We start from the raw sequence: 27,720 nt of genomic DNA on the forward strand, positions 1-27,720 counted from the left end.
TTTTAGCTTAAGCAGTATTTGTTACATGCCTTCCTGAGGGACTTGGAAAAGTGCTTTTTCCTTGCAGTTGGCCCAGGGTTTGAGTGAGACCAAGCTGTGGAAAGGTGATATAATCTTGTTCTTCAGGCAACAGGTACTTTATAAATAAGTTGGTTTTCAAATTGGGGTCACATCAGTTCACTCTTGGAAGCAGGAGTGGTGAGTGAGCTCAGCACCTAGTAGCTACCACTAATACCATATTTGGGAGATTTTGCTGTGGCAGCTGAATCAACAGCTGGGATTCTAAAATCCCTAACTTGCACATAGGATTTAGCTTTCTCACCCACAAAATTACGGTCCTATATTTACCATCTGTGTGTCACTTTATATTTATGAAATTATAAAAATAAGGATTTATTGGGAAAGAAATATTTTTGAAAATAATTTAAAAGCATAAATCTGGGCTTAGAAATGCAGTTCTTGATAAGACATGGCCCATTAGACATAATAATAGCTCATTAACAAAGAGTTGATATTAGCTAATAATTTTTTAAAGGAATCACTATCAATTAAAAAAAATCATGAGATATTGAAAAGGCTATCTCCTTTACCAATAATAGCAAAAAGCCTTCTAAATTGCTACAGAGTTCATCCAATGCTTTATTCTTTTTAACTGTATCAAGTTCAATATACAATGGAAAGAACAATGAAAGCTAATCCTGTGGCACCTTTGAATGTCTTTTGTTTTTTGCCTTGTATTCAAAGAGCATTTGCTTTTTGCTAGAGGGTTTGAATTGAAAGAATGTCTGTCAAAATGCGGGTCACTTTGTCAGCTGGACGACGGGTTGAGAAACAAAGAAACATGATTCTATCAGGCTAATATACACCTGGTAGATGCAAATCTCTTACCAACTGTTCCCATCGGTGTCATTAGCCCTCCTGTCCATAAATAAAGAGCCTCTCTGAGAAAGAGCTTCTAGGTATTATACTGCTCCTTCTGAGTGGCATCATCCTACAAACAAGGAAAAAGTGATCAGAGAGAAGGTGTTCCCCAGATAGGTTATCACCATGGACTGAGCCTTTGTGCTGGTCTGGGAAACAAAGGGCATGACTTCTATGTGCTTCAGTGGAGTAGTGTGTCCGTTCTCATATACACTTTTCTCTTGATAAGGAATCAGTGAGTGTTTGTACGTCTCTGCAGTATCTTAAGTTCACTGTTTATAGTATTTCATAATAAGGAAACTTAGAGATGAACCTCTTACAGAGGAGAAAGCTTTTCACATTTGCCTTTTTTGGGAACTTATTTTTCTTATTGCAAATGACTGAGTTTAAGTGGGAGTGGAAGTGGTTTTTTGTTTTTTATGTCGTTGTTTGGCGAATTATTAATTTAAACATACTTCTTAGTTTGGGAAAGAGAAAAATCAAGTAGCATTCTCCTTGAAATATTTAGTTACTCTTTCTCCAGATTTTTTTTTTTTTTTTTTTTTGCGGTACGCAGGCCCCTCACTGTTGTGGCCTCTACCGTTGTGGAGCACAGGCTCCGGATGCGCAGGCTCAGCGGCCATGGCTCACGGGCCTAGCCGCTCCGCGGCATGTGGGATCCTCCCGGACTGGGACACGAACCCATGTCCCCTGCATCGGCAGGCGGACTCTCAACCACTGCGCCACTAGGGAAGCCCTCCAGATTTTAATGTTCAGAAATGACTGAACATTAAGTTACAAAGACACATTTTCTTTGTTTCAAAATAGTTTGGGATATTTAATCTGATGTTAAAGTTTATAATCAGAGATGATTTTATTTGTTTTTCATGAAAGATTTCCAGTGTCAGTAATTCCATAAGTGTATGGTCCTAATTTAACATAATTGTTCTGAAGTAAAAATAAGCAACTCTGTCACTGTGACACTTTAAAAAAAAGGGGGGATAGTCTTCCAAGCAAATTATAAACAAATTGACCCTCTTAAGATTTTCATTCTTATCTAAAAACCCATTCTTTGCCAGTAAGCCTCATGATTTTTTTGTGGCTAGGAAAGCATAGTTCTTAATGGCTCATTATCCTCAGCCTTCCTGCTCCAGACAAGTAAATGTAAGCCCATGCCTCATGAAGAATGATTGATTTAGTTACAAAGGCATAATTGTTTTATTAGGAAGAATCAGTTCCTTAAAGCTTTAAGGGAATGAGTAAGTTAGAGGTGAGGCTAGCTAGAGTTACTTTGACATGGAGACAATCAAGTGAGGGGAAATCAATTGGCATCTATTTAATACTCCATGATGTGTAAAAACTATCCCAAGAAATTGTTTCTTTTTCCTTTTTCTCTGTCAAAAGAGAGAAATCAGTACTTTTAGTTAAAATTTACATTCCACTTATGAATAAATGTAAGATGATTTCAAGGTTTATGGAGCTTCTTGAGAGACAGAACTTCATTCTAATTTATATTTATACATACTACCAGTACAGACTCCTCTTTGTAGATAAGGCTCTTTTACTTAGGTTTAAAAGGCATAGAGGAGCATCTTATAGAAACAAGTTGATATAGTAAGAGTAAAGAAATATATATATATATATTTATATATATATAACTGTATTATTCTGTGAACAATATGATATGCCACTAATAGATTTATAGGGTTATAGGATTATAATAGTAACAGTACATTGAATTTTGTAGCTTTTGCAGGGATATGCTTTTTCACAGAGACACTGCAAATTAGCCACTTCTATGTAATTCCAGTTACTCATGTGGAACCTGAATTTCAAGGTCACCTTGGTTGTGGGAACCAGACCTAGACTTGATTCTAGGCCTTTTTGGACCTGGAGAATATTTAGATAATCCTATTATTTTATATATAATGAAATAACATTTTTAAGATTTCTGAATTGTTCAAGATCATAGCTTAAATGGACTCATATTAAGCTTTACTGAATCATTTAAGAATTTATAAATACATTTTATTGTAAAGAATTTAAATCATATGGATGCAAAAGTTAGGAAGTCACCTTTCTTCTCTATCTATAACCTTGTCAGATTGCTGTGAATCATTTCAGACATAGCCCTCTGTATTTAACCACAAAGAAACATGTTTACACACATACACATAGCCTCTCTCTCACACATCTGATTCATTTATTTATAAAATTAATAATAATTTTCATCTTTTTTCTGCAATCTGATTTTTAAACTTCATACATGCAGAGAAACTCTTGTATTTAGAATAGCTATACTATTCTTTGAAATTACTACATAGTATTACATAAGAGATAAAAACCCCTTATTTATGTGATCTCTAACCTATTTGTTAAATAAACTGTGTATTCCCTACTGATTTCAAAGGTCAACTCAATAAGGTACTAAATTCTTATTTATATATAACATGAAGTGTGTAGTCCTATGATTGGGTCTCAGTCTTTTAGTGAGCCTGCACTTCTGTACTGTGTACTTCACAAGGGTGTCTCAGTTTTGTTTTTGTTTTTTTTCCTGTTAGGTGGGATAGTATGGCTAGAGTGGACTGGATTTTGGTATTTTCCTTTTCCAGCTTCTCCAGAGCTGCTGCAGTTAGAAATTTCCCTTGCCCAGGTCAATTAGGCTCTGATAATACTACATCAGGTTAGGCTTTGGTTAACTAGTTTCCTCTGAGGGCAGGCCTTGTTAAGAAGGACAGAGTGCTCTGTTGTATTTCAAAATGGCTCCCTTTCCCTTCCCTCTGCAGGAAGTCCAAGGGTATTTTCCTAAAATATTTCAATATATACCATGGGAATCTGGTCAAGCTCCTGGAGGTAAATCTCACAGTATTGTGGGGCTCCCCTGTGACAGGATCCCCTTGGGGCTTTTAGTTGTCAGAGTTGTCTGCAGTTTGTCTAGTACAGTTCAGATTTCCCTACCAGAGCACTGCTTCCTGCAGCATAAGTGTTCCACTCCAGGAAGCAGCCATTTCCTGTATTCACCTGTCTCTCCAATGTTGTGGGCTGCAGATTGCCCTGTGTCATCCCCTTTCTTAAGACTCCTAGAAGAGTTGTTGATTTTTGGGGTCTGTTCAGCTTTTTATTTGTTGTTAGGATGGTGTGGCAACTGCTAATCTGAGAGTATGTTTTATTTTACATCTAATTATTGTTGTTTATAGGAAGGCTATTGATTTTCACCTGATTAGTATATGGCAAATGATAATTAGTGGATCTAATAATGTTTCAGTTTATATTTTTATTTTCTAGATGGAAAATTATATCATCTATAAAAATGATAATTCTCATTTTTTAAATTATACATACTTATTTTCATTAAAGAGCCAGTTTGGTTTTATTGTCTTCTGTTTTTTACTCTGTTTAGTTTGCATGCTTCTTTTATTTTCTAGTTTCAGAATTTGTGCTTTAAGATTTGTTACTTTCTTTTTGCATCTTTTAATTCCCTTTCTTGTATATCTGAAAACATTTCAATTTAGGGGTTGTTTTGACTGAATTCAAAGTTCAAAAAAAATAGCATTCCTTTTATGGGGTTATGTTCCAAGATTCAATGTTATTGATGAAAAGATATTTATATAATTCTCATTTTTTTTTTTTTTCTTTTTTGCTGTACACGGGCCTCTCACTGCTGTGGCCTCTCCCGTTGCGGAGCACAGGCTCCGGACGCGCAGGCTCAGCAGCCATGGCTCACGGGCCCAGCCGCTCCGCGGCATGTGGGATCTTCCTGGACCGGGGCACGAACCCGTGTCCCCTACATTGGCAGGCGGACTCTCAACCACTGTGCCACCAGGGAAGCCCAATTCTCATTCTTTGTAAGCATCCTATGTTAAAAGAAAAAGCACACCCCCTCAAAAAAAGGCCAACTTATGAAATGCAAATAAGGGAAACCTAAAAGGCTAACAGTTATATGAAGAGATGCTCATATAAATTGTACCCATCAGACTGGGGAAAAATGATATAGTTTTATAATTCCAAGTACTGGAAGATATTTAGATAGAAAGAAATCTTGTGCACTGATGTTGAAGGTACAGACTGGTTCAACCACATTGTCAAGATATCTTATATCACTTGGTATAATTATGTATGCCCACACCGAAACCCAGCAATCCAGCTCCTAAGTGTATATCCCAGAGAAATTCTACAAAGGACGTAAGGAGACATTGATGATGATTTGTAGTAGCAGAGAGTTAGAGGCAATTGTCTTTCACTGGGAGAATGGACGCGTGTGATGTGGTGGTTACACTTCAAAATATACCATGAAGCTGCTAGAAACAATGACTAGATATACACATAAAACTTGATCGCTCTTAGGAACAGTGTTGCATGGAAAAAAAAAAAGAAAGAAAAGCATAATGTTCCCAGCAAAATACCATTTATATATTCTAAACATATAAATGCAGAAAATAAAACTTTATATGTCCTTCTTAACATGAAAGAGTAAAAGGCCAAGAATAATCAGGATGTTTCTGAAGAATGAAATTAAGAATAGAAGATGAGTCCTACAAGACATCAGGACTTATTTTGAAGCTTCAATCATTAAAACAGGCACTCCTGTAAGGAATAAAATAGAATAGAACAAAACAGAAGATTTGGAAACAAACACATGCATTTATTGCACTTCAATTTATGACAGAAATGACATGATCAGTAAGTGAAGAATTGAAGGGCATTTAGTTAGTGAAATTGTAAAAATGCTTATTGACATAGAAATATCAAAAGGAGGGGAATACACTCTGTGCCCACCAAAAATAGAATATTCATGAAGAATCCTAATTACCACTACAATTATATTCTAAATAATCAGAGGTTCTTAAGTAGTTTTTAACTTAAGAGTAATTTAAGATAAAATTTCCAATTGTTTAGATACTTTTGTTTCTAAGTTTTAAAACTTTTCAGAATGATTACATGGTTAGCTAATAGAATCTGTAGTTTAAAATATATTTTGCAAATTATTGAGGATTTCATATGATCAATGTGTATAAATGTTCCACCATCTGTTGAAAAGAAAATATAATATAATTTCTACTATCGTAGTATATTTATATTCAATATGATTGTATGTTATACTTCTGTCATTTATATTTTCTGTTTTAGTGCTTTGTTTATAAATTCTGCTATTTAGTTTAAATACTTTTGTTTTTTTATAAATTCTATTGCTACTGTTTTTGGAGGTTTATACTTTTATTTTGGTACTCATTGAGGTAACTTTATAAATTTATATTATATGCTTAAACATCTATACTGATTCATAGGCTTTAGAGAGTGTCTTCTATTGACTATCTACTATAATGGTTAAAATAGTACATTTATCATTCTTTATCTCTCTTTATGGCCGCTCCAGTTATTTGGTAGTTTTGTTAGTTTTCATAGATATTAAACACTACTGAATTAATAGATACAAGCCAGAACAATTGTGGATCTGGTTTTCTCTTGAAACACAGTGTCCTCTCCTTCGTTCTTCTTTTCAGATAGGTTTTTTTTTTTTTTTTCGAGGCAATAAATAAAACTTTTATTCAAAAAACTGCAGTACAGGGCACAATTCAGATAGAAAAAAAAAAAAAGACAAAAGGAAACAGGAAAAATATTTTCAGCACTTTACACCTTCATACAAGTTTTGTGGTTTTGTGTCTACATTCATCCATTGAGCATGGAATCCCCTGGATTTAAGATCTTTTAGCAAAATTAGAACACCAACATAGAAGGCTCTTTTTACAAAGGTCCATGTTCTGGCTTTGTTTTTTCCTTAATTATAAAACAGGGTCTGTCTGCGTCTTGAGCTGCTTCTCTCACAAATGCTACCAGCCATGTCCTAGTCCACGGGAGGGGGCGGGAAGGTTTTGCTAAATCACATCAGAAAAAGGAGCGTCCACAGCTTCACGGGGGCTCCCATGGCGGGAAGGGCGGAGTGGCTGCACCCTCGCTCACTTCCCAGATTCAAGGCGTGAAGGGGCAATACCAGTAGCCACTCAGTCCAGCATGTCTGTTTCTGACATGCTTAGTTCTTTTCAGATAGGGTTGCAGGGAAATGATGATTACAGATTTGATCCCTGCTCTTATCTTCTTGTAATTTTTGTTAAAAGTTCTATTCTGAGGTTCAGTTCAACTGCCTGACTGTATACAGCTCATGATCTTAAGATTGCTTTCGTATTTTCTTTATTTTTTTCTCCACTCAATTCATTAACTTCATTGAATTCATCATTTCTTCCTGGCAGAAGTTACAAGAGATAGCAGAACTTGAGGTCTCTGGCCAAGAAGCTACTAGGGAAGAACATAGGGAATAGAGTGTTCCTTGAAACTTTGCCCTTGGCCATTCACTTCCTTAGAGCCTCTACTCTATTTCTCTCTTTTGATCTCTGTTCAGATTGAATATGGCTTTCAAGACTCAGGCAAATGTTTATTTTATTTAAAAAAAAATTCGCATTGCAAGTCTTTTTAATGAAAAAAACATACTCAAAAGAAAGAAAATTATACAATATATCCCCATATGTTCATCACCCAGCTTCTATAATTATCAACTCATGTCAGTTGGATTTATCTATATTCCTGGCCTGTTCCTCTTCCTTTCTCTTGGGTTATTTTGGAGAAAACACCACATATCATATTACATTGTCTGTGTGTATTTTCTATGTATCTCTAAAAGATGGCTCATTTCAAAATAGAACCTCTCTTATTACATAAAAGACTAGGAGGGATTCTTTAATATAATTGAACATATAAAATTGTCTAAATTCCCACAACTATATCTCATTATTTTTAAACAATTTAATTCTTCAAATCATGATCCAAATAAATTCCATGTACAGCAATTGGTGGATATATCTCATCTCTTTTAATCTATAGCTTCTATCTCTATCTCACTATTATTTTCTCACAGTTATTTGTTATGGCTTGTGTTATAGAATTTCCCACAGTCTAAATTTTGCTGATTGCATCCTGTGATATATTTAAATTGGTCCTCTACTTTTTTTCCTATAAATTGATCAGATTGAGGCTTGATGTTTTTGGACAAAGCTACTTGATGGGTGATGCAATATTTCCATTGGAAGGGTCATTATATCTGCTTGTCTATTTTTTGTGAATTTAGCAGATGATCACTGCTAGTTCCATTATTTCATAAAGGGTTGTAAAAGGGTGATATTCTAATTCAATCATTCCTTTTCAATTATTATCTGAAAAAACTTAGATGAATAAAAAATTCTCCCCCGTCAACTTTTTGTTTATCTGAACTCAGGGCATGTAGGGATAGAACTACAGGGTAGATGCTTGAGTCTTTTCCCTATTTACCAGATTTCTAGATAATGAGCTGGCTTCCTAGCATCCTTGCAAAATCATGAATTAGTTCTATAAAATATATTTTTTAAAGAGCTTATGAATTTAAATATTTGATGTATTTTAAACAATTGAAATTATTATTACTTTTTATGTTTGGATTTTCCCAGATTTGGATAGTAGGAGTGTTTCCCAGTTGGCTTCTGGGTCCTTTTGACATGATTTCAGTAATGTTTGCCTCCTTACTGTGTGGTTTGATAACATGTTCTCAGCTCATCTTGCATAATTTCTACCCCAGCTTGAAATTTAAAAATTTTTTGAGGGGCTCCATTTCCTTTGTGATAAATGATATCTGGAAGCCAAAATCTGGTTAAAAGTGATATTTATTGTCCCTGTGTAGGTCTTTTTAGTGAAAAGAAGTAGGACATATATATTTTTTTAAATCATATATTCATGTTTATGCTCCAATTCAAATTTAACAAATTTAGGAATTCAGGATTTAAAAAAATTTTTTCATTTATTTATTTTTGGCTGTGTTGGGTCTTCGTTGCTGTGCGCGGGCTTTCTCTAGTTGCAACGAGCAGGGGCTACTCTTCGTTGCGGTGTACGGGCTTCTCATTGTGGTGGCTTCTCTTGTTGCAGAGCACGGACTCTAGGTGCATGGGCTTCAGTAGTTGTGATACACGGGCTCAGTAGTTGTGGCTTGCGGGCTGTAGAGGACAGGCTCAGCAGTTGTGGCACATGGGCTCAGTTGCTCTGCAGCATGTTGGATCTCCTTGGACCAGGGCTTGAACCCATGTCCCCTGCATTGGCAGGTGGATTCTTAACCACTGCGCCACCAGGAAAGCCCAGGAGTTCAGGACTTTTACTTAACCAAATTCCTTTTACATGTGAGCCTTCTTTCCTCATGACCAAAATTCCAGTTTTCAATGACATCATTATTATTATTCATTCATTATGTTCTGTACAGCACACTCAGGGAAACAGTGCTAGCTCTCAAAAGTATGATTACTGAAAATAGTTTGAGAATTTTTTTCAGTTTTCTCCCTTTTAGTGTATATCCTATTAAGAATGAACAATTGATTTACTGTGTTTTAAAAATCATTTGAAACAAATACTTCCTCTCAGTGTAGTTATTTTTATCAACTCCATAAGGCTGTGCTCATTTTTTATTAATTTTCTGTTGGGATTAAGATTTTTAAAAAGTTCTTTTTTTGTATTTATGGAAAATGTTTGTTATTCTATCAACTCTGTTTTCTTTTAAAAAAAAAACTGCTTCGTTTATTTCTCCACTTGGAAAAAGTACAAGCAAATATGCTCTTTCTTAGGTCAATGGTAGGATTTAAAGCATCTTTAAAGATGAATAACATCTCTGTGTGTGTGTGTTTGTGCATGAGAAAAAGAGAGAAAGAAAGAGGGAGAAATAACACAGTTTCAAGAATGTGTGCTAAATTTTGGCATGGCAAGTAAATTTGTTTGAATTTATGGAAATTTCCCAAAATAATTTCACTGTACATATTTATAACTAGGAGTCTGTTTAATTTGACTGTTAATAGGCAAAGTTTTATAATTTACATGACTTTTTTTCTAACATATCCTCTGAGGCTGTTTACAAAGCCTATGTGATTCCACTGCGTTTATTTGAATAATTGTGAATATGGTCTTCATTTATATTTTAATGTGTAAAGATATCTTTGACAAATACAAGGTCATTTGGAAATATTCTTTTTATTAAAACACTGCAATTTAGTAATGAGTTGAATGTGTCTTGATAATATTCAGTTTTTTTTTTTTTGTTTTTTTTTTGATAATATTCAGTTTTAACTGAGAGTGAAATAAGCCTATCATTATTATATATTAACATTGCTATATTGATTCTTCAAATTTATTTTAACATAGCTCTAATCTTTGAGAATAATTTTTCTAGTTTGCCTATTTTGGTGACTGCTAATGATCCTTGCCTCAAGGTATTTATGCCCTTATGTTGTCTCCTTCCACCTTAGACCCAGCCTGACTTAGTAAACATTTCTCACAATTTTTCGTTGATTTTATTACTTCTTATAGTAGTTACATATATCAATAACTGTCAAATCAATGACATGTTAAAAAGAAGGCTTTATTTACTAGGACTCTAGGCAAAATGCTCATTTCAAAAAAATGCAATAAATGGATGATGGATGACACTTTTCCAGTGACTAGTCATGGTTGAAAATATGTCAAGATTTGGAGGAGATGTAGTGAGAGGTGAGCAGTGTGACAGTGTAGTAGTGCTGGGACAGAGTGGAAGGAAAGAGAGATTCTTAATACCCTGAAAATGAAACTTGGAAGCAGGAGGGTCTAAAGGAAAAATTTTAAAAATGCTTACCAGTATGATGGCACAGTTTATGATATCCTTGGCCACACTATCAAGAAAACCTATAGTCAAATGCTTCTGACTGGTCAGTGTGCAAAGAACTAGACTCATATTTCTTTGTGGTGGATCCCGGATTTTACAGCTAGAGGATGCTAACCTAGCTTTACATAGATTTTATCTATTGTTTCATCTTTCTTCGTCTCTGAACTCATCCTATCCACAGTCCACATCTGCTCTTCTGACTCTTGTTTCAATGCATGGAAATACCATTTAACTTATGACTCAATATAGAAACGAGAGCCATCCTTAACATTTGCCTGCCCCTTCATTTTCATAATCATTCATTGAGTCTTGTCAAGATTCTTCCTGAAATATCTCTCAAATTTGTCCTCTCTGATCACAACCTCCCAAACATTGCTTCAAGTCAGAAACTCCACAGCTGTGTTCTGATCTATTAAAATAGCTTCCTGACTCTTGTGCCTATCTTCAGAATCTGTCTAGCTCTAAACTATTCTCTCCACTTCCATTAATTTTTACTACAAAACACAGATATAATACCTCAAAATTTTAGATAGAAAATCTCAAATGACACTGAATTACCAACCATTAGAAGTCCAGATACCTCAGGATGACATGCAAGTTTTATCCCATTGACCCCATATATCTTTGGGGATTGCACTGCTATCCAAAATAATTCCCTTAACTGTAAAGAGAATCCATTACTGAGGGTCTTGGTAGCATTTGGTTGGTCTGGAGATGGGCAAAGGACAATGCAAGCAATCCAAAACCCTTTTTATGGGGTGACAGGAGGAGAAAATTTGGAGTTGGGCTACAGAAATGGAGAGAGAGAAAAATGAAGATTGAAACTTGGTCTCTCTCCTTATGACTGGACCTCTTTCATGTAAATTTAAGGAACTGTTGGCAGTCATCTTCCTTCTTTCATGTGACCTGAGTAGTAGAGAAAGTAGATATGTTGAGAAAAATTATTTAAACATTTTATCAGAAAGAAGCACATATGAAAGATTGCAGAGCTTGCTCCCCAGGTCCCTTGAAACCTTCTAGTTGCTGATATCCTGAGATGTGGGTTTCTACTTGTCTATAGAAAAAAAAATAAAGGAAAAAGAAAAAAAAAAAAGCCAATGAATCTAGTGGTATTGGGGAAAAATAGAAGATACAAGTAATTCTGCTAATTACTAAGTGAGAAGGATAATTTTATTAAAGTTTGTTCAATTTTAACACACAAAGAATTAACAGAGATTTGAAATTTGTTATATCTCTATAAAAAGCTATATATATATATTATATATATATAAATATATATATGTTTATAGTATTGAACATTAAAGTTAGATAAGGAAACCATTAACAGGATTGTAATACAATTATTCATCCATCTTTGTCTTTAGTTTATTTGAAAATTTTTTTAATCTTTGCCATTAGTTCAGAAAAAATTTTTTTCTCTGCAAACAGTACTTAATGTATAATTGGAATGAGATGTATTTTTCTCAGTCAGGTGTGAATTGAGGCAAACTATGCCCTGTACCCCACCTCTAGCTCACCTATTCATGATTACATGTTAGATTCTTGTCAAATAGCAATGTCAGTGTAAGCTATGTGGAGCTTCTCTGCTGTCTCAAAATTGAGTATGAGACTTAACGCTAAAGATAAATGGGCTCTAAGTACCCAATTTCTAAAACAGGCCACTGGCAATTAAGTCTAGAATCTTCCCACGCTTCCCACTCTTTATCCCTGGATATTAAACTTGAGGCATGTCTCTTATATTGGCTAGACTGTATTGGAGACAAATATAAATATGTAACTAGTGATTTAATAAGGGTAATTTCTGAGAGCAATAGTTGTTCTGAAGGATACAAACGCTGAATGTGATAGAATGTGCCTGGGACAGGAACTCTGGGTAGGATGGTCCACAAGGGACTCTGAAAAAATGACAGTTGGGCTGAAATCTGAATGATGAGATGGATTCAGCTACCTGAATACTCATAGGAAGAGTATCCAAAGGAACAAGTGCAAAGGTCAGGATGTTGGAACATGCTGAGTTGGTTACAGAACAGAAAGGGTCAATGGGCATCTGAGAGGCATAGAGCAGAATAGTTAGTATTATGATTTTAATGTATTTGCTAGAATAATCTGACCTATAATAATATAAATTATTTGGCCTTTTCAATGTTTCAATTTCTTATTTAATAACAAATATATCTTAATTTTATATTCAGTGTTTATTTGAATTATTATAATTAATTATAAAAATTGTGAATGATTCTTAGATACTCTTTGCAAGATCAAGTCATATGTTCTAAATGTAGAATGGGGCTTGTTTTCTTAAGAAGTATTGTTCATTATAGACATGAATATCCAGAAATTTTATATAAAGTTCTATTAGCCACTGTTATAGTGAGAAATGAAAGAGTCAATAGCATTCAAATACTTCTGTTTGAATATAAAAGGAAATACTATCTATTCCTCATATCAGCTATCCTGGACAGTTTGAACTTGTTCACCTAATGTGGTTATCTGGTAGGATTTTTCTTTTTTTTTTTTTTTGGTCAAATCACATATCTCTTTTCCTTTGCCTAGAGGAATTGGCAAGTATATACTTTTCAACTTACTGTAAAACTTTAAAAGTGATCACTTTGAGCAGATCTTTATTTTAAGCTCTTAAGACTATCAATAACTGGTGGAGTACAACAGGATTTTTATCCATTAATGACTTGCAGAAAGTTACAGTAAGTCGTTATACAAGGTTCATCAGCCCACTGGCTAAAGCAGCAGAAATTCACTTGCAGGCATGGGTGTACTTCAGTACTGTAGTTATTAGCTCCATTTGTCAATGGAGAAATGAAGGCTAAGAAAGATTAATTAGGTTTGCCAAGCTTACAAAACATTGGAGTGACAGAACTAGAAGAAGAGCCTGAGTTGTCTGACACCCAAATCTCAGTTCAGAGTCCTACATAATTTTGCCTCCAGCTAAATGTTACTGGTTTGGTGGATAATAGGTTCAATGCAGTGCTTTTTTTAAAAAAATTTTTTAAATATCTTTATTGGAGTATAATTGCTTTACAATGTTGTGTAGTTTCTGTTGTACAACAAAGTGAATCAGCTATAAGTATACATCTATCCCCATATCTCTTCCCTCTTGCTTCTCCCTCCCTCCCACCCTCCCTATCCCACCCCTCTAGGTGGTCACAAAGCACTGAGCTGTCCTCCCTGTGCTATGTGGCTGCTTCCCACTAGCTATCTATTTTACATCTGGTAGTGTATATATGTCAGTGCTACTCTCTCACTTCATCCCAGCTTCCCCTTCCCCCACTGTGTTCTTTAAGTCCGTTCTCTACACCAGTATCATTATTCCTGCCCCACCACTAGGTTCATCAGTACCGGTTTTTAGATTCCATATATGTGCGTTAGCACACAGCATTTGTTTTTCTCTTTCGGACTTACTTCACTCTGTATGACAGACTCTAGGTCCATCCACCTCCTTACAAATAACTCAGCTTCATTCCTTTTTATGGCTGAGTAATATTCCATTGTATATATGTGCCACATCTTCTTTATACATTTATCTGTCTATGAACATTTAGGTTGCTTCCATGTCCTAGCAATTGTAAATATTGCTGCAGTGGACATTGTGGTACATGACTCTTTTCGAATTGTGGTTTTCTCAGGGTATATGCCCAGTAGTGGGATTGCTGGGTCATATGGTAGTTCTATTTTTAGTTTTTTAAGGAACCTCCATACTGTTCTCCATAATGGCTGTATCAATTTGCATTCCCACCAACAGTGCCAGAGGGTTTTTTCTCCACACTCTCTCCAGCATTTATTGTTTGTAGATTTTTTGATGATGGCCATTCTGACCGGTGTGAGATGATACCTCATTGTGGATTTGATTTACATTTCTCTAATGATCAATGATGTTGAGTATCTTTTCATGTGTTTGTTGGCAATCTATATGTCTTCTTTGGAGAAATGTCTATTTAGGTCTTCTGCCCATTTTTGGATTGGGTTGTTTGTTTTTTTGATATTGAGTTGCATGAGCTGCTTGTATATTTTGGAGATTAATCCTTTGTCAGTTGCTTCGTTTGTACATATTTTCTCCCATTCTGAGGGTTGTCTTTTTATCTTGTTTACAGTTTCCTTTGCTGTGTAAAAGCTTTTGTTTCATTAGGTCCATTTGTTTATTTTTGATTTTATTTCCATTATTCTAGGAGGTGGGTCAAAAAGATCTTGCTGTGATTTATGTCAAAGAGTGTTGTTCCTGTTTTCCTCGAAGAATTTTATAGTGTCTGGGCTTACATTTATGTCTTTAATCAATTTTGCATTTATTGTTGTGTATGGTGTTAGGGAGTGTTCTAATTGCCTTCTTTTACATATAGTTGTCCAGACTTTCCAGCTCCACTTATTGAAGATGCTGTCTTTTCTCTATTGTATCTTCTTGCCTCCTTTGTCAAAGATAAGGTGCCCATATGTGCGTGGGTTTATCGCTGGTCTTTCTATCCTGTTCCATTGATTTATATTTCTGTTTTAGTGCCAGTACCACATTGTCTTGATTAATGTAGCTTTGTAGTCTAGTCTGAAGTCAGGGAGTCAGATTCCTCCAGCTTCATTTTTCTTTCTCAAGATTGCTTTGGCTATTTGGGGTCTTCTGTGTTTCCATACAAATTGTAAAAATTTTTGTTCTAGTTCTGTGAAAAATGCTATTGGTAATTTGATAGGGATTGCATTGAATCTGTAGATTGCTTTGGGTAGTATAATCATTTTCACAATGTAATGCAATGTTTTTTATTGTGACTTTTCAGTAATTAATGACTAGGGATGCTTTCTCTCTTTCTAAGACGTTAAACTGTTTCTCTGAGTTCTCAGTCATGAATCTTTGTTCTGTACTTGCCTATATTTCTCACCCCACTGATTTCACAGCGAGATGGAATACAGGAAAGATGTAAAGCCTTTGCCCTTTTTTCCATGAGTGAAAATATTTTTCCAGTTCAGTTACAGGTTTAAGCATAGGCTTTTTGTTAGCCAGCTCATCCAATACCTCACTCACATAGAGCCCAAAACATACAAATGCTTCCTAAATCTTTATGTTCTTGTTCTCTTAATTTCAGAGACAAAGTAATGTGATGTTTTTACTTTATATCTTTTTATCATGGAATTTATGAATTCTGCAATAACTTATTGGTAAGACTAGGTTACCAAGGAGTATTGATTAAATCCTATTCCATTTGTGAACAAGTACATTTAACCCCATTTCTCATGGGCTAAGGTTTGTTTCATAAATCAGATATGCCTTTGTGAAATGTAGCAATACTTTGAGAAACGTAAATAATGACATTGAAGTTTTCCAGTCAATAGTATGATATAATACATTTAATTAATTTTCTTGCCACATCCCAAAGGCAATTGAAAAGGGAAGATTTTTCCTCGTCAAAATGTGCTGAACTCACTTGTAATAGTATATCTTGGTAAAAAATACTATGGCAGTGCACAAGGGAAAGAAAATGCATTAAAAGGCCTTGTGTTGTGGAAGCAAAAGTACCTGGATAATAAGTTGCCAGTCAATTGAGATTTCACCCTAGGTAACAGAACAAGACATTAGTGATACTAAATGTAGAGAGAATATACCCAAAGCTGATTCCTAGTTCATGATCTTTAACATATTTGGGTGATTTAACATTTGCATTTTTTTCTTTTAAAATACATGTATTATACATTCTGAATACATTTAAAAAATTAGAAGTGAAGGTTTATTTTTTTTCAGAAATTTCACACATTTTGCCATTGCATTTAACCAACATGACTTAAAATTATAGTTAACATGTCTGTTTCCATACAGTTTCATTTTATTACCTATAATTTAATTAGCAGTATTTCAACAAAATGAATAAAACTCATTAAGTTTTTCAGAATATGCCCTTCTGATTATTACAGTTCCTAGGTTTTCTTGCATGGAGAATATTTGGCATAACCATATGCATCTGTTAAGAAAGTTAACATCTAATCTAAAGAAATTTTTTCTTCTTTGATTGATGGGCAATTTGTAAAGAATGCAGTTTGTCAAGAAGCCTTTCCCTTTTCCTTCCTGAAATCCCTGTTTCAAACCAGTACTAGCAATTTCCTGTCTGTGTTGGCATTCAAGGCATGAGATATCCTTGTTTTTGACAGCAAAGGACATTTGTTTTGTTTGAGCTGCACTCTTATCAGTGACAACAATAAAATTGTCAAGTGTGTTATTTGAAACATCAAATTCAATAAGAACCTTTGTGTAAGCAAGGGAAATTTGATATAATAATGTTTTCTTTCTTAACCAATGGAGCACACAGCTAGACTTCGGAATAGTTGTGGATTAAATGATAAATACTATATAATTACAAAAGAATGTAATTATAAGGAATCAAGGAAGACATTTTTGTAAATGATAGAGTAGAAAGTAAGTTATTTGTTGAATTATATATTTGGAATCAAGGGGACTATAACAACAAATAGTTTAAAATTGCAAATACATTTCAGTTCTCAACAAAGATTTGAAGTTAAATATCTGAGTTACCACTAAAAAATGAATGAAACAAGATAAAAATTAGAATTCTATATCTCTCTTGATTTAGAAAATCTCACTGTCAATTGGAAATAATAATAGTCATTCATTCATTTTCCATATTGCTTGAATCCATGTCCTTCTGACCCAACTCAGACCCACATTTCTTAATGGATTCAATCTCTGTAAATGAAAAGAACTAACTACCTTGTGACTTGCTGAGGTAAATTAGATGAAAAGAATTTAAGGATTAAATGTAAGATTCACAACTTTTTTTTTTTTTTTTTTTGCGGTACACGGGCCTCTCACTGTTGTGGCCTCTCCCGTTGCGGAGCACAGGCTCCGGACGCGCAGGCTCAGCGGCCATGGCTCATGGGCGCGGCCGCTACGCAGCATGTTGGATGTTCCGTGACCGGGGCACCAACCCGTGTACCCTGCATCGGCAGGCAGACTCTCAACCATTGTGCCACCAGGGAAGCCCCAAGATTCACAACTTTTAAAGTTTTACAACTTATTTTACTCTTGGAAAAATCATAATTACACCGAATCTTTGGAAAAAATTTCAGTTAGAATAAAATTCACAGTCCTATGAACATATAACTATATTCTATTAAGTTAAAATAGCTGTAAAGCTGTCACAATATAAGATCCTATGCACAGTGTAATAATTATGGAATTATTAAAACAGTCACCAGCAGTTTTTATTTTTAGCATCTGTGAAGCAACTCTAATTTATATTAATAATTATAAGTAGATCATATTTTTATTTTACAAGCACAGAAATATTTTTTTAATATCTTGGCTTCTTGCTTTTCAAGATTCCTAAAATATAAATTTAGACAATGTATCTTGAAACACAAAATTAGTAAACATATATGATAGCGATAAAACTATATATTTTCTTATTTTAAATGTATTGCATTTTCTTGGAACACCCTATAGCCAAAGGGAAAAAAAATACATGATATCACAGTCTTTACCTAAATAAAAAATTTTAGGTAAGAATTGTCATATTTTTTCTTAAGTATAACTAAAAAATATCCTCTGAAGTTCTATTCCTTCTAGAGTAATGTGTAAGCTACATGGGTTCAAGAAGATACAACTTCTTTTTAATAGATGGGGGATATAATGTGTTAACTTATTTCCTATGTGTAAACACATCTGAAGAGGTGTCCAGAGTAGAATCCATTAATGTTTAAAATGCACCTAGGGTTGCATTAGTGTCTAAAATAGAGAAAAGGAGAAGGGTAAGATTGTCATTACAATTCTTTCTCTTCTTCATTTTATTTCCTCTTTGCTTCTTGTCTTCCGCCCTTACTTGTTTACCTATACACACCCCTGATTCACATATAGTCCAAGACTGATGGGCAGATCATTTTCTAGATTTGCAACTGAATTGAATCAGTTTCCCTGCCACTGAGTGAGCAAACTGCGGTAAACTATTTAGGCATTTGGGAAATAATGATTTTATTTTTAAATATTTTTTTTTTTTTTTTTTTTTTTTGCGGTACGTGGGCCTCTCACTGCCGTGGCCCCTCCTACTGTGGAGCTCAGCGGACACGCAGGCTCAGCGGCCATGGCTCACGGGTCCAGCCGCACGGGCCCAGCCGCACGGGCCCAGCCGTTCCGCGGCATGTGGGATCCCCCCAGGACCAGGGCACGAACCCGCGTCCCTGCATCGACAGGCGGACTCTCACCACTGCGCCAGCAGGGAAGCCCCTAGTTTGAAAGATTTTACCTGAGGAAAAGCATTTAGCTCTGAATTTAGGAGGACTTTTTAGAAGTTGAAATTAAATAGGTGAATCGCATATTAAGGTACTTAATTTGAGAGGTATAATTCCTTTAAATTTTATCAAGCCCTGGGATATTTAATTGGTAAAGTACACAAGAATGAAAATGTCTTGGACCCATTTACTCTTTTTAAAACATAAAAAATTATGTATTCATTATATATATAATTATTATGTATATAGTTACTAATCTAATGATAATGCCTGCTAAATATCCTAGAATTCAATCGACAAGTCACATGATTTTTCCCTCTAATGCATAGTGTACATACAGCTGGAATTCCACCTATGTTATGTCCAGGCTTTTACCAGATTACCCTACTTCTGGCAATCTCCAGGGAATGCATGTACGTAAGTTCTGATCCCTGTTGGCACATCAAGTAGCCACCTGCCTCTAGAATCCAGCTCTCCACTCTGCTCAGTTTACCATGTGCTCTGTGGCTTGTCATCTCACCCTTTGTCTTAAGACTTACTTCTCTCAGGTGACTCTTGTTGATCCAAACTGCTTCATTTTAAGTGTGGGCAGAGAGCTGGCTTTTCAGCTCCCCACAGGAATGAATCCCTGAGAACAGGTTGTAATATTTAACAAGATTTTGCTGAAGACTTGGGAACAATAGAATAGAAATATATAATATAATACAAAGAACTTTAAAAAAGGATGCTCTACAGAACCACTCTCAGTACAAGCCAGCATCAGCTCGGTTCCTCCTGCACCTGCCACAGAGTCTGACACATAAAGGTGCTGGGTCGGTAATTTTTTTGTGAGTTCCTTAATGGAATTAAGTGTTTGTAAAATCCACATATTCGCAGAGTTTTTGAAGTAGGAGCTTCTTGACCTCTACACTGCCAGCTTGCATCGGGGTTCAGTTTACCTACCCTCAAAGAGAGTCACTTTGAGACGTTCTCTAATCCAGGCCCCATCTCTTTAAAACTAGCACTAACTAAGCCATTTTTTACTACTTGTCCAAGTTATGAGGATTATTTCTGAAGTAGTGATTGCTATAATACCATTCATTATTCTAATATCTGCCATAACATGGTATTTTAGGTACAAAAAATACACATTGTTGTAGTTGGTTGTGATATCAGTCAGCACCTCCAATTCCCTTTTGCAATTTCTTTCCCTTTCCTCTGCTGCCCACCACCCAACTTCTTTGGTTTTTTCTGACACTTTCACCCTTGAAACTTGGTACTCTCACTGTCAGGTCCTTAACTATTTGTCTCCACACAGTTCCTACAAGCTCCTTCCCACCTGTTCCACTCTTCTCCATGACCCCCTCTAGTCTGGCAACCCACCAACTCTCCCAGTTTATCTTCATCTGAGAAGGGGAGAAGTTAGATTTAAAAAAAAGGACATTCTGTAATCAAACGTTCTGCAAAATTGCCCTTAGGAAATTTCCTTGAGGAACTTCTGTCAGGGTAAATAAACATGCTGAGGCAATTCTGAAGCCTAATAAGCCCAGCTCTCCCAGAGTTAGGAATTCATCCGAGGCTCGCCTTGGGTGTGCTGGACTAAAGTTAAAAGGAAACAACTGAGCTGAGCAGCTATCAACTTAAATTAGCGAGATGATAACTGATACACAGGCACATGTATGTGTTTATGTTTACCAATGTTTTCCTTTAAAGTAAAGTTATTTGTGTTTTCGTAATTTCTAACACAATATTAATATGCAGTAAAATACTAGGAAATTTTTGTATTAAGCTATTTCTTTAAGAAGTTTTGAACGTACATGATATTTTATTTAAAACTTTTAATCTTTCTATAATCAGGTAGTATAGAAAGCTTAGAGAACTTACAAAATTTATCATTAATATTTCTGATTTGGTTATTCACTACTCATTGAAAAAATGTATCACTTACACGTGTGGATTATCATAAGGAATGATGTTTGAGTCCTGGAGAGGGTAGTTGACATTCTCAAGGTGAAGTGGAACACTGGTCAATGTCAGAGGTAGAAAAGAACCTGTTATTATTTTTTTAATTGAAGTATAGTTGATTTACAATGTTATATTAGTTTTGGGTGTACAACATAGTGGTCTGATATTTTTATAGATCATACTCAATTTAAGTTTATTATAAAATATTGGTTACAGTCCCTGGGCTGTACATTACATCCTTGTATTTTATTTATTTTATTTTTGTTTTGTTTTTTGGCCACGCTGTGTGGCTTGCAGGATCTCAGTTCCCCAACAAGGGATTGAACCTGGGCCCACGGCAGTGAAAGTGCTGAGTCCTAACCACTGGACCGCCAGGGAATTCCCATAACTTATTTGTTTTGGAGTTCCCATATCTTATTTATTTTAAACCTAGTAGTTTGTACCTCTTAATCTCCTTCCCCTATCTTGCCCCTCCCCTCCCAGGAATCACTAGTTTGTTCTCTGTATCTATGAATCTGTTTCTGTTTTGTTATACTCTTTCTTCTTTTTTTAGGTTCTACATATAAGTGAAAACATACAATGTTTGTCTTTCTCTGACTTACCTTACTAAGTATATTACTCTGTAGGTCCATCCATGTTATTACATATGCAAAATTTCATTCTTTTTTATGGATGAGTAATATTCCATTGTGTTTTGTCAGCGTGTGCATGTGTGTTTATGTATATCACATCTTATTTATCCATTCACCTGTTGGTTGATACTTAGGTTGCTTCCATATCTCAGATATTGTAAATAATGCTGCCATGAACATTGGGATGCATATATCTTTTTGAAGTAGTGTTTTCCATTGAAGAGAACTTATTTCAGTGACAGCAAGATAAAATTACTTAGCCAAGGCAGTAGTGGGTATTAGAGAATTATGGGAGGTGCATCTGGATTGATAGGAGAATTCTTATATTATTTTATTTTTTTGGAGAATTCTTAAAGTCAGTAAATAAATTTTGCACTGAGGGAAGTAGGAAATATTGAGTTCAAAAATTTTAGTTTGTTAAAGAAATCACAGAAAACATACAGCTTTTTATTTAGTGTGTTGATGCTGCAGCTAGCCATGATATCCAACAAAATGCAACATTGTTGTATATTATGCTCTCATAGCAAAAGGAATAAAAATGTATGCCTTCTGTCCATTCTAGAGCTGAAACTATAGTGGCACACCCTATTACTTACATAAAATCCAATAGTTCTCCCAACTTAAAGATGATGAATTTGGAAAAAATGTAACCTCTGAAATAAAACTTAAGTGACAGTTATTTAGGAACAAATCCCAAGTGCAACTTTTCTTGTGAAGTAAAATGTTCCGAGTCATTTTCAAACATTTGATAGAAGCTGTGAATCTCCTTTGTGAATCTATAAGAAAAAAATCTAATGAAAACAACTGAAAATTAGCATCTACTTAAGAAAACAAAAATATTCCTTTATATGTATTGTGTGTGTGTGTGTGTTTGTGTGTGTGTTTGTACTAGACCTTGTATTGATTTTGCTACTAATGTAGGAAGTACCGTAAGCCCAAGCATCCCATGCCATCTAGAGAGATACAAAGTAGGAGCATAGTGTTATTCAAACTTTGTGACAAATATTGCTGCAGGTGCCAAGACAGGTGCAAAATTTTCAAATTATCACGTGGTTTGTTTGCAAGAAGGAAAAGTGTCATGCTGCTTAGCGGAAATGTTGTAGCATTGTGATTCTAACACCTACTCTCTGTGCAAGACAAATCCTTAAACTTTTCCATCTGTGATGGTACCACATTTCATTGAGAAGAATCTATGCCAATTGTACAGCTGTGTGATGGCAGCCAAAAATAAAGAGATTTTGTAGTTCAAGGATTACAATCTATTAAACTATCTTAATTTTAGAAACTAGGGATTCATTTTAATTTCTTTAGATCATGTATTTGTTGGCTTTCTAAAAACAACCCACAGTCGAATTAGTGAAGGATTCACTATTCATACCTCCAGTCCTAAATTGAACACATATACAAGAGTAAAAAGAGAATGCCATTGCCATGTTGTTTTTTTTTACATGAATGTATTCTACTGATTTATTCTAGATACTCACGTGCTGGCTAATTAGCTATCTGTAACACTCCTATTTTAGAACACTAACTGCTCACATTGAAAGTGTTATCTGTTGCCATTTGCTTGTGTGGCATTGCTCTTGTGAGCTACTGATACTCATAAAAGACAAAGAAATATAGTGCATTGAGATGTTGGAAAATCTTATGCATTATGTAATATTCAACTGTAAAAATAAGAGTGATTATTGATAAGGGGCCTATGTGCATTCGTTGTTCTAAGAGCCTGCTGGTTTTAGAAATAAAATCACAAATTCATTTCCCATCAATATAAAACTTCTGTGAATTGCTACAAGAAATAGTCTGCAAGTTAAAATGATATTAGAACATGTCTGTCCAGTTTGGTTGGAGCAAGAGGAATTTGGTATTTGAAAGTCCATAACCTTGATTTTGCTTTCTATCTCCTGATCCCTTGTTATACTTTTTTACACATTTCTTAATAGTAACTAGTTCAGTGTCAGTAGAGCCCCTTTCTCTCTCATGAAAACACCTCAGGTTTCTCTGTGGCTTGGGTCATTATCCCCATTTGTTACCTATCCAGTGTTCCATTTCATGCCAGTTCCACCTCTTGCTCTATTTTATGCTTTCTTCTCCCTTCAACTGAATGTGCAGGACCAAATAAACCTGGCATCTGGATGTGTAGGGGCACTATCTGAGTCTGCTCTGTATCTTAGGATCTAAATTCCATCAACCAAAGCGCTCATAAGTTCTGGTTTGATTGACATGCTGTTTATATTATGATTTGCATATTAAATATCTATGAATTCAGTACTTTGAACATGTTGTCATACAACTGTCACATTAACAGTAAAATACTTTTTGCATCTTTATCTTTTTGCCTTGTGACCTATTTTTATTTCCACCATCATTTTGTACACACACACACACACACACACACACACACACAGAGGCACATCTCCAAAATCCCTCGTTGAATTAGACCTGGGGAAGGATCCCTTATGATGCTGTATAGGAGAGAACAAAAATTCCTACCACCACTGAACCGTAGTTTGGAGCCTGACTTTATTTTCTATGAGCCTCTTGAACCACTAATTTAGAAAAAGGATAGATTATTTAATGCTAGCAACTTTCAACTATTTTTGCTTTAGACTAGTTGAATATTATTACATTTTTAGTTGCACTGGCTTTATAAATTGATCCCTGTGGAGCTATCTTTTCCATGGGTGGTGTGCCTTCTTTTAAGCCTGGATTAATGCCACTGAATTTGCCCTTTGATGTTAATAATTAAAAGAGAATAAATACTCCTTGTGGATTTTTTCTTCAATGTAAGTTAAGCTTCATTTCTTTCTCAGTAGTAGCTATCTGATAAGATTTACATCAATGATAAAGACTAATTGGAATTTGTGGTTCATTTTTGAACTGTTGGTAATAATACTAAGTATGTTTCTGTAGTCTCTCTGGAATCATCAGGCTCTGTACAGAAAATCTTTTGATTTTCAGAGAGTATATATAGTGAGTATATTTGGTGTCATTCAATCTAGAAGTATATATCATGCTTGAGCCATTTTGAATGATGCTATGTAGGAATCAAAACAAAAAGATATAAGGTGACTTTCTCAAGTTACTATAATGTATTAGGGAATATAAGCCAATTGCAAATAACTGTATTAAAAATAAAACATAGAAAATGTTCTAAAAATGGTAAAATGCAATGTAGGAGTACAGAAAGGAGAGTTTTTTCATTGTTGCTCTATTCCTAAGTAATAACACATGAGTAGCCCTAAAATATTTGAGGTTTTGGTATGGCAATTTATTTTAAAGTCATCTTCTTCAAATTGTACTAAATTACCACGTTCTTACTTTCAAAATATTCTTGGAGAAAACTTATTTGTAAAATCAGTGTTTCTGATTTAAGAATATTCAGTAGTTACTTTTACTTGATTTTAGCAAATAGTGAAAACCTTGTAGAATATCCTAGATACAGTACATAACTCTGAAAAAATTCTAATATGTGAGCTTTAATTCCACATAAATTATTATAAACTGGTAAAGGTAGAAATCACTGGTATAAATTATTTCAGCCCACTGAAAAATAGTATGACTCATTGATGAGATGCTGAGTCATGTGTTTATTTTCAGAAACCCAGTGGTATTGAAACTACTACAGCTACCGGGAAACCAAGAAAACTTGAAAAGCCTGCAGGAGATTCACGTTAATACTAGAAGTTTCATTAAGTAGAGTCTTAGGGCCAGAAATCTGGTTAGTGAACTTACCTTGTAGCTGTGTTTATTTAGGAAGCACATTATTTTCCTTAGAGTGTAGGTATATTGGGATAGCTGGAGGCTGATAGAGAACACGGGGTGGCAAACCTCATCCTCACAGCAACCCATGTTATAACCATGAGATCATTAATTGAAAGATTTTACTGTGTTAAATAACCTAATTTCTTATGATTAGTTTCTTGGGGGAATTTTCATTGGCCTGAACAACTGAAATTACTTGCAATGGCATTAACTGAAAAAGAATATTTGTTACAGCATAGTATTTGCTATTCTTCCTTAACAGGTATGTTTTTAATATGTACACCTCACCTGAACTTTAACATGATCTCTGATAAATGTGATACATTTCCTATATGCTTATGGTGAATTTGATCTTTAGACAAATTCTGCTTTGGGGCATGTATTAGTTTGCTAGGTCTACTATAACAAAATACCAGAGACTGGGTGGCTTAAGCAACAGCTCATTTTCTCATAGTTCTGAAGGTTGCAAGTCTAAGACCAAAGATGTCAGAAGGTTTGATTTCTCCTAAGACTTCTTTTTTTGGCCTGCAAATGCCCATCTTCTCGTGGTATCCTCACAAGGCTTTTTCTCTGGTGTCTCTCTATGTAGGTCTTAATCTCCTCTTCTTATAAGGACACCAGTCATATTCAACTCTATGATCTCATTTAACTGTAATTACCTCCTTAAAGGACCTGTGTCCAAATATAGTCCCATGGGGGGTGGGTGTTAGGGCTTTAACATACAAATTTGAGGGGGACAACGTTCAGTCCATAAGAGAGTTACAGGGGTTTAGATTTGCTGAACAATGAGAAACTCTAAAAAGTACCCTGAGTAACTAAGGAAACAGTATATGCTGTGAAAAGAGGCTTTATGTGATATTTACTGGCTGTTTGTTTTATCCATCAAGAACAGCAACAGTTGCTTGAGTCAAGAATCTGGGATTCATTCATTATTCCTCACTCTCCTGATATTTAATGAGTTACTTAGGAAAATAAAATCTGTTCTGTCTCCTGAAGATCTGTCCAGACCATCAACTTTCCTCCAGTCTCAGTATGAATATGCTAACTTACATCCTGGCTAGATTACTATGGAAATGTCCTCATTAGTATTTCTGCCATTCTCCTAATTTTAACTCCTTCCGATTCATTCCCAATTTAATATCCAGAGTGATCTTTGTATAAACTCTTCGATGTTTCCCCCTTGAACACAGAACTGAGTGAAATTCCCTGCATGATTTAATATGCTTCTGTCTACTTCTGTACCCTTGTCCTCTGTCTCCTTCTCTTTTCTTCTCTCACTCACCTCTTACATTCTATGCTTTAGCCAGACTAAGCTGCATTTCTTGAGAAAGATCATGTTCCCTCTTGCCTCTGGTACTTTGTACATGTGGAAATTTTAGCCTGGAACACTTTCTGCCAAGAATCTTGTCCATATTTAAGGTCTTAGTTTACACAGCATTTTATACAGGAAACCTTTATTGACTCTCAAATCTGGGTCAGATGCTCTTTTAAGCTATCACCAAAACCTATTTTTTTTTTTTGTAATTAAGTAATCCATACTTCTCCCATGATAATATTTCTCTCAGTACATTAAAATTATATTTTTTTACTAGCATATGTACTACTACAATATAAGCTCCTTGAGAAATAGCAATCCTACCTTGCCCACTGCTCTAATCCCAGTATTACTGTTGAGCCTGGCATATAGTAGGCCTTCAACAGGATGAAGTTACTGAACGAATGATTAGATTATGGAAGCTCTTCTAACATATATCAAATTTATTTATTTATTTATTTTTTTTGTGGTCCGCGGGCCTGTCACTGTTGTGACCTTTCCCGTTGCGGAGCACAGGCTCCAAACGCGCAGGCTCAGCGGCCATGGCTCACGGACCCAGCCGCTCTGCGGCATGTGGGATCTTCCCGGACCGGGGCATGAACCCGTGTCCCCTGCATCGGCAGGCGGACTCTCAACCACTGCGCCACCAGGGAAGCCCAATATATCAGCTTTTTAATAGGTCTGGGATTAATGGCAGGGTAAAATTCAAAAATTATAAGTTTTCTTTAATTATATGATTTTGCTGTCTTCAATATTTTCTTCTTCTGTTTCTATCATTTTCTGTACTGAAGAGTTTTCTATATTTTTGATCCCAAGAATCAGGTCATCACTTTTTTTTTTTTTTTTTTTCACTTTGCACGTTACAAAGAGAAGCTTGAAAGATGCTGATATCGTGTATAAACTGACAACCGGGTTGTATTGAAAAACTGAAGCCCAGCATCCTTATTAACCAAGAGGAAGAAAGTAAAAGGATAGTCTGTGTGACACGGCGGATGCTTTAGGGCAGCTGAGGCTGCTGCTGTCAAGTTTCTGCCTGGTAACGGAGCTGGTAGCTCTCATCACTAGATTGCTTTCAAAAGACAGGAGACTCTGCCACTGTGTGTGCATGTGCATTTTAAGAGAAGAAATGTCCACCCAGCCATCAAGGTTGTAAATTGTGTGTGACAATGAATTAGAGCTTTATTCTTCAAACAGTGAAACTGAAATGTGATTGAAAGTGAGTGAAGCATGGAAAGGGA

This window comes from Phocoena sinus, chromosome 5 (genome assembly GCF_008692025.1).
Source record: "Phocoena sinus isolate mPhoSin1 chromosome 5, mPhoSin1.pri, whole genome shotgun sequence".
Classification (NCBI taxonomy): domain Eukaryota; kingdom Metazoa; phylum Chordata; class Mammalia; order Artiodactyla; family Phocoenidae; genus Phocoena; species Phocoena sinus.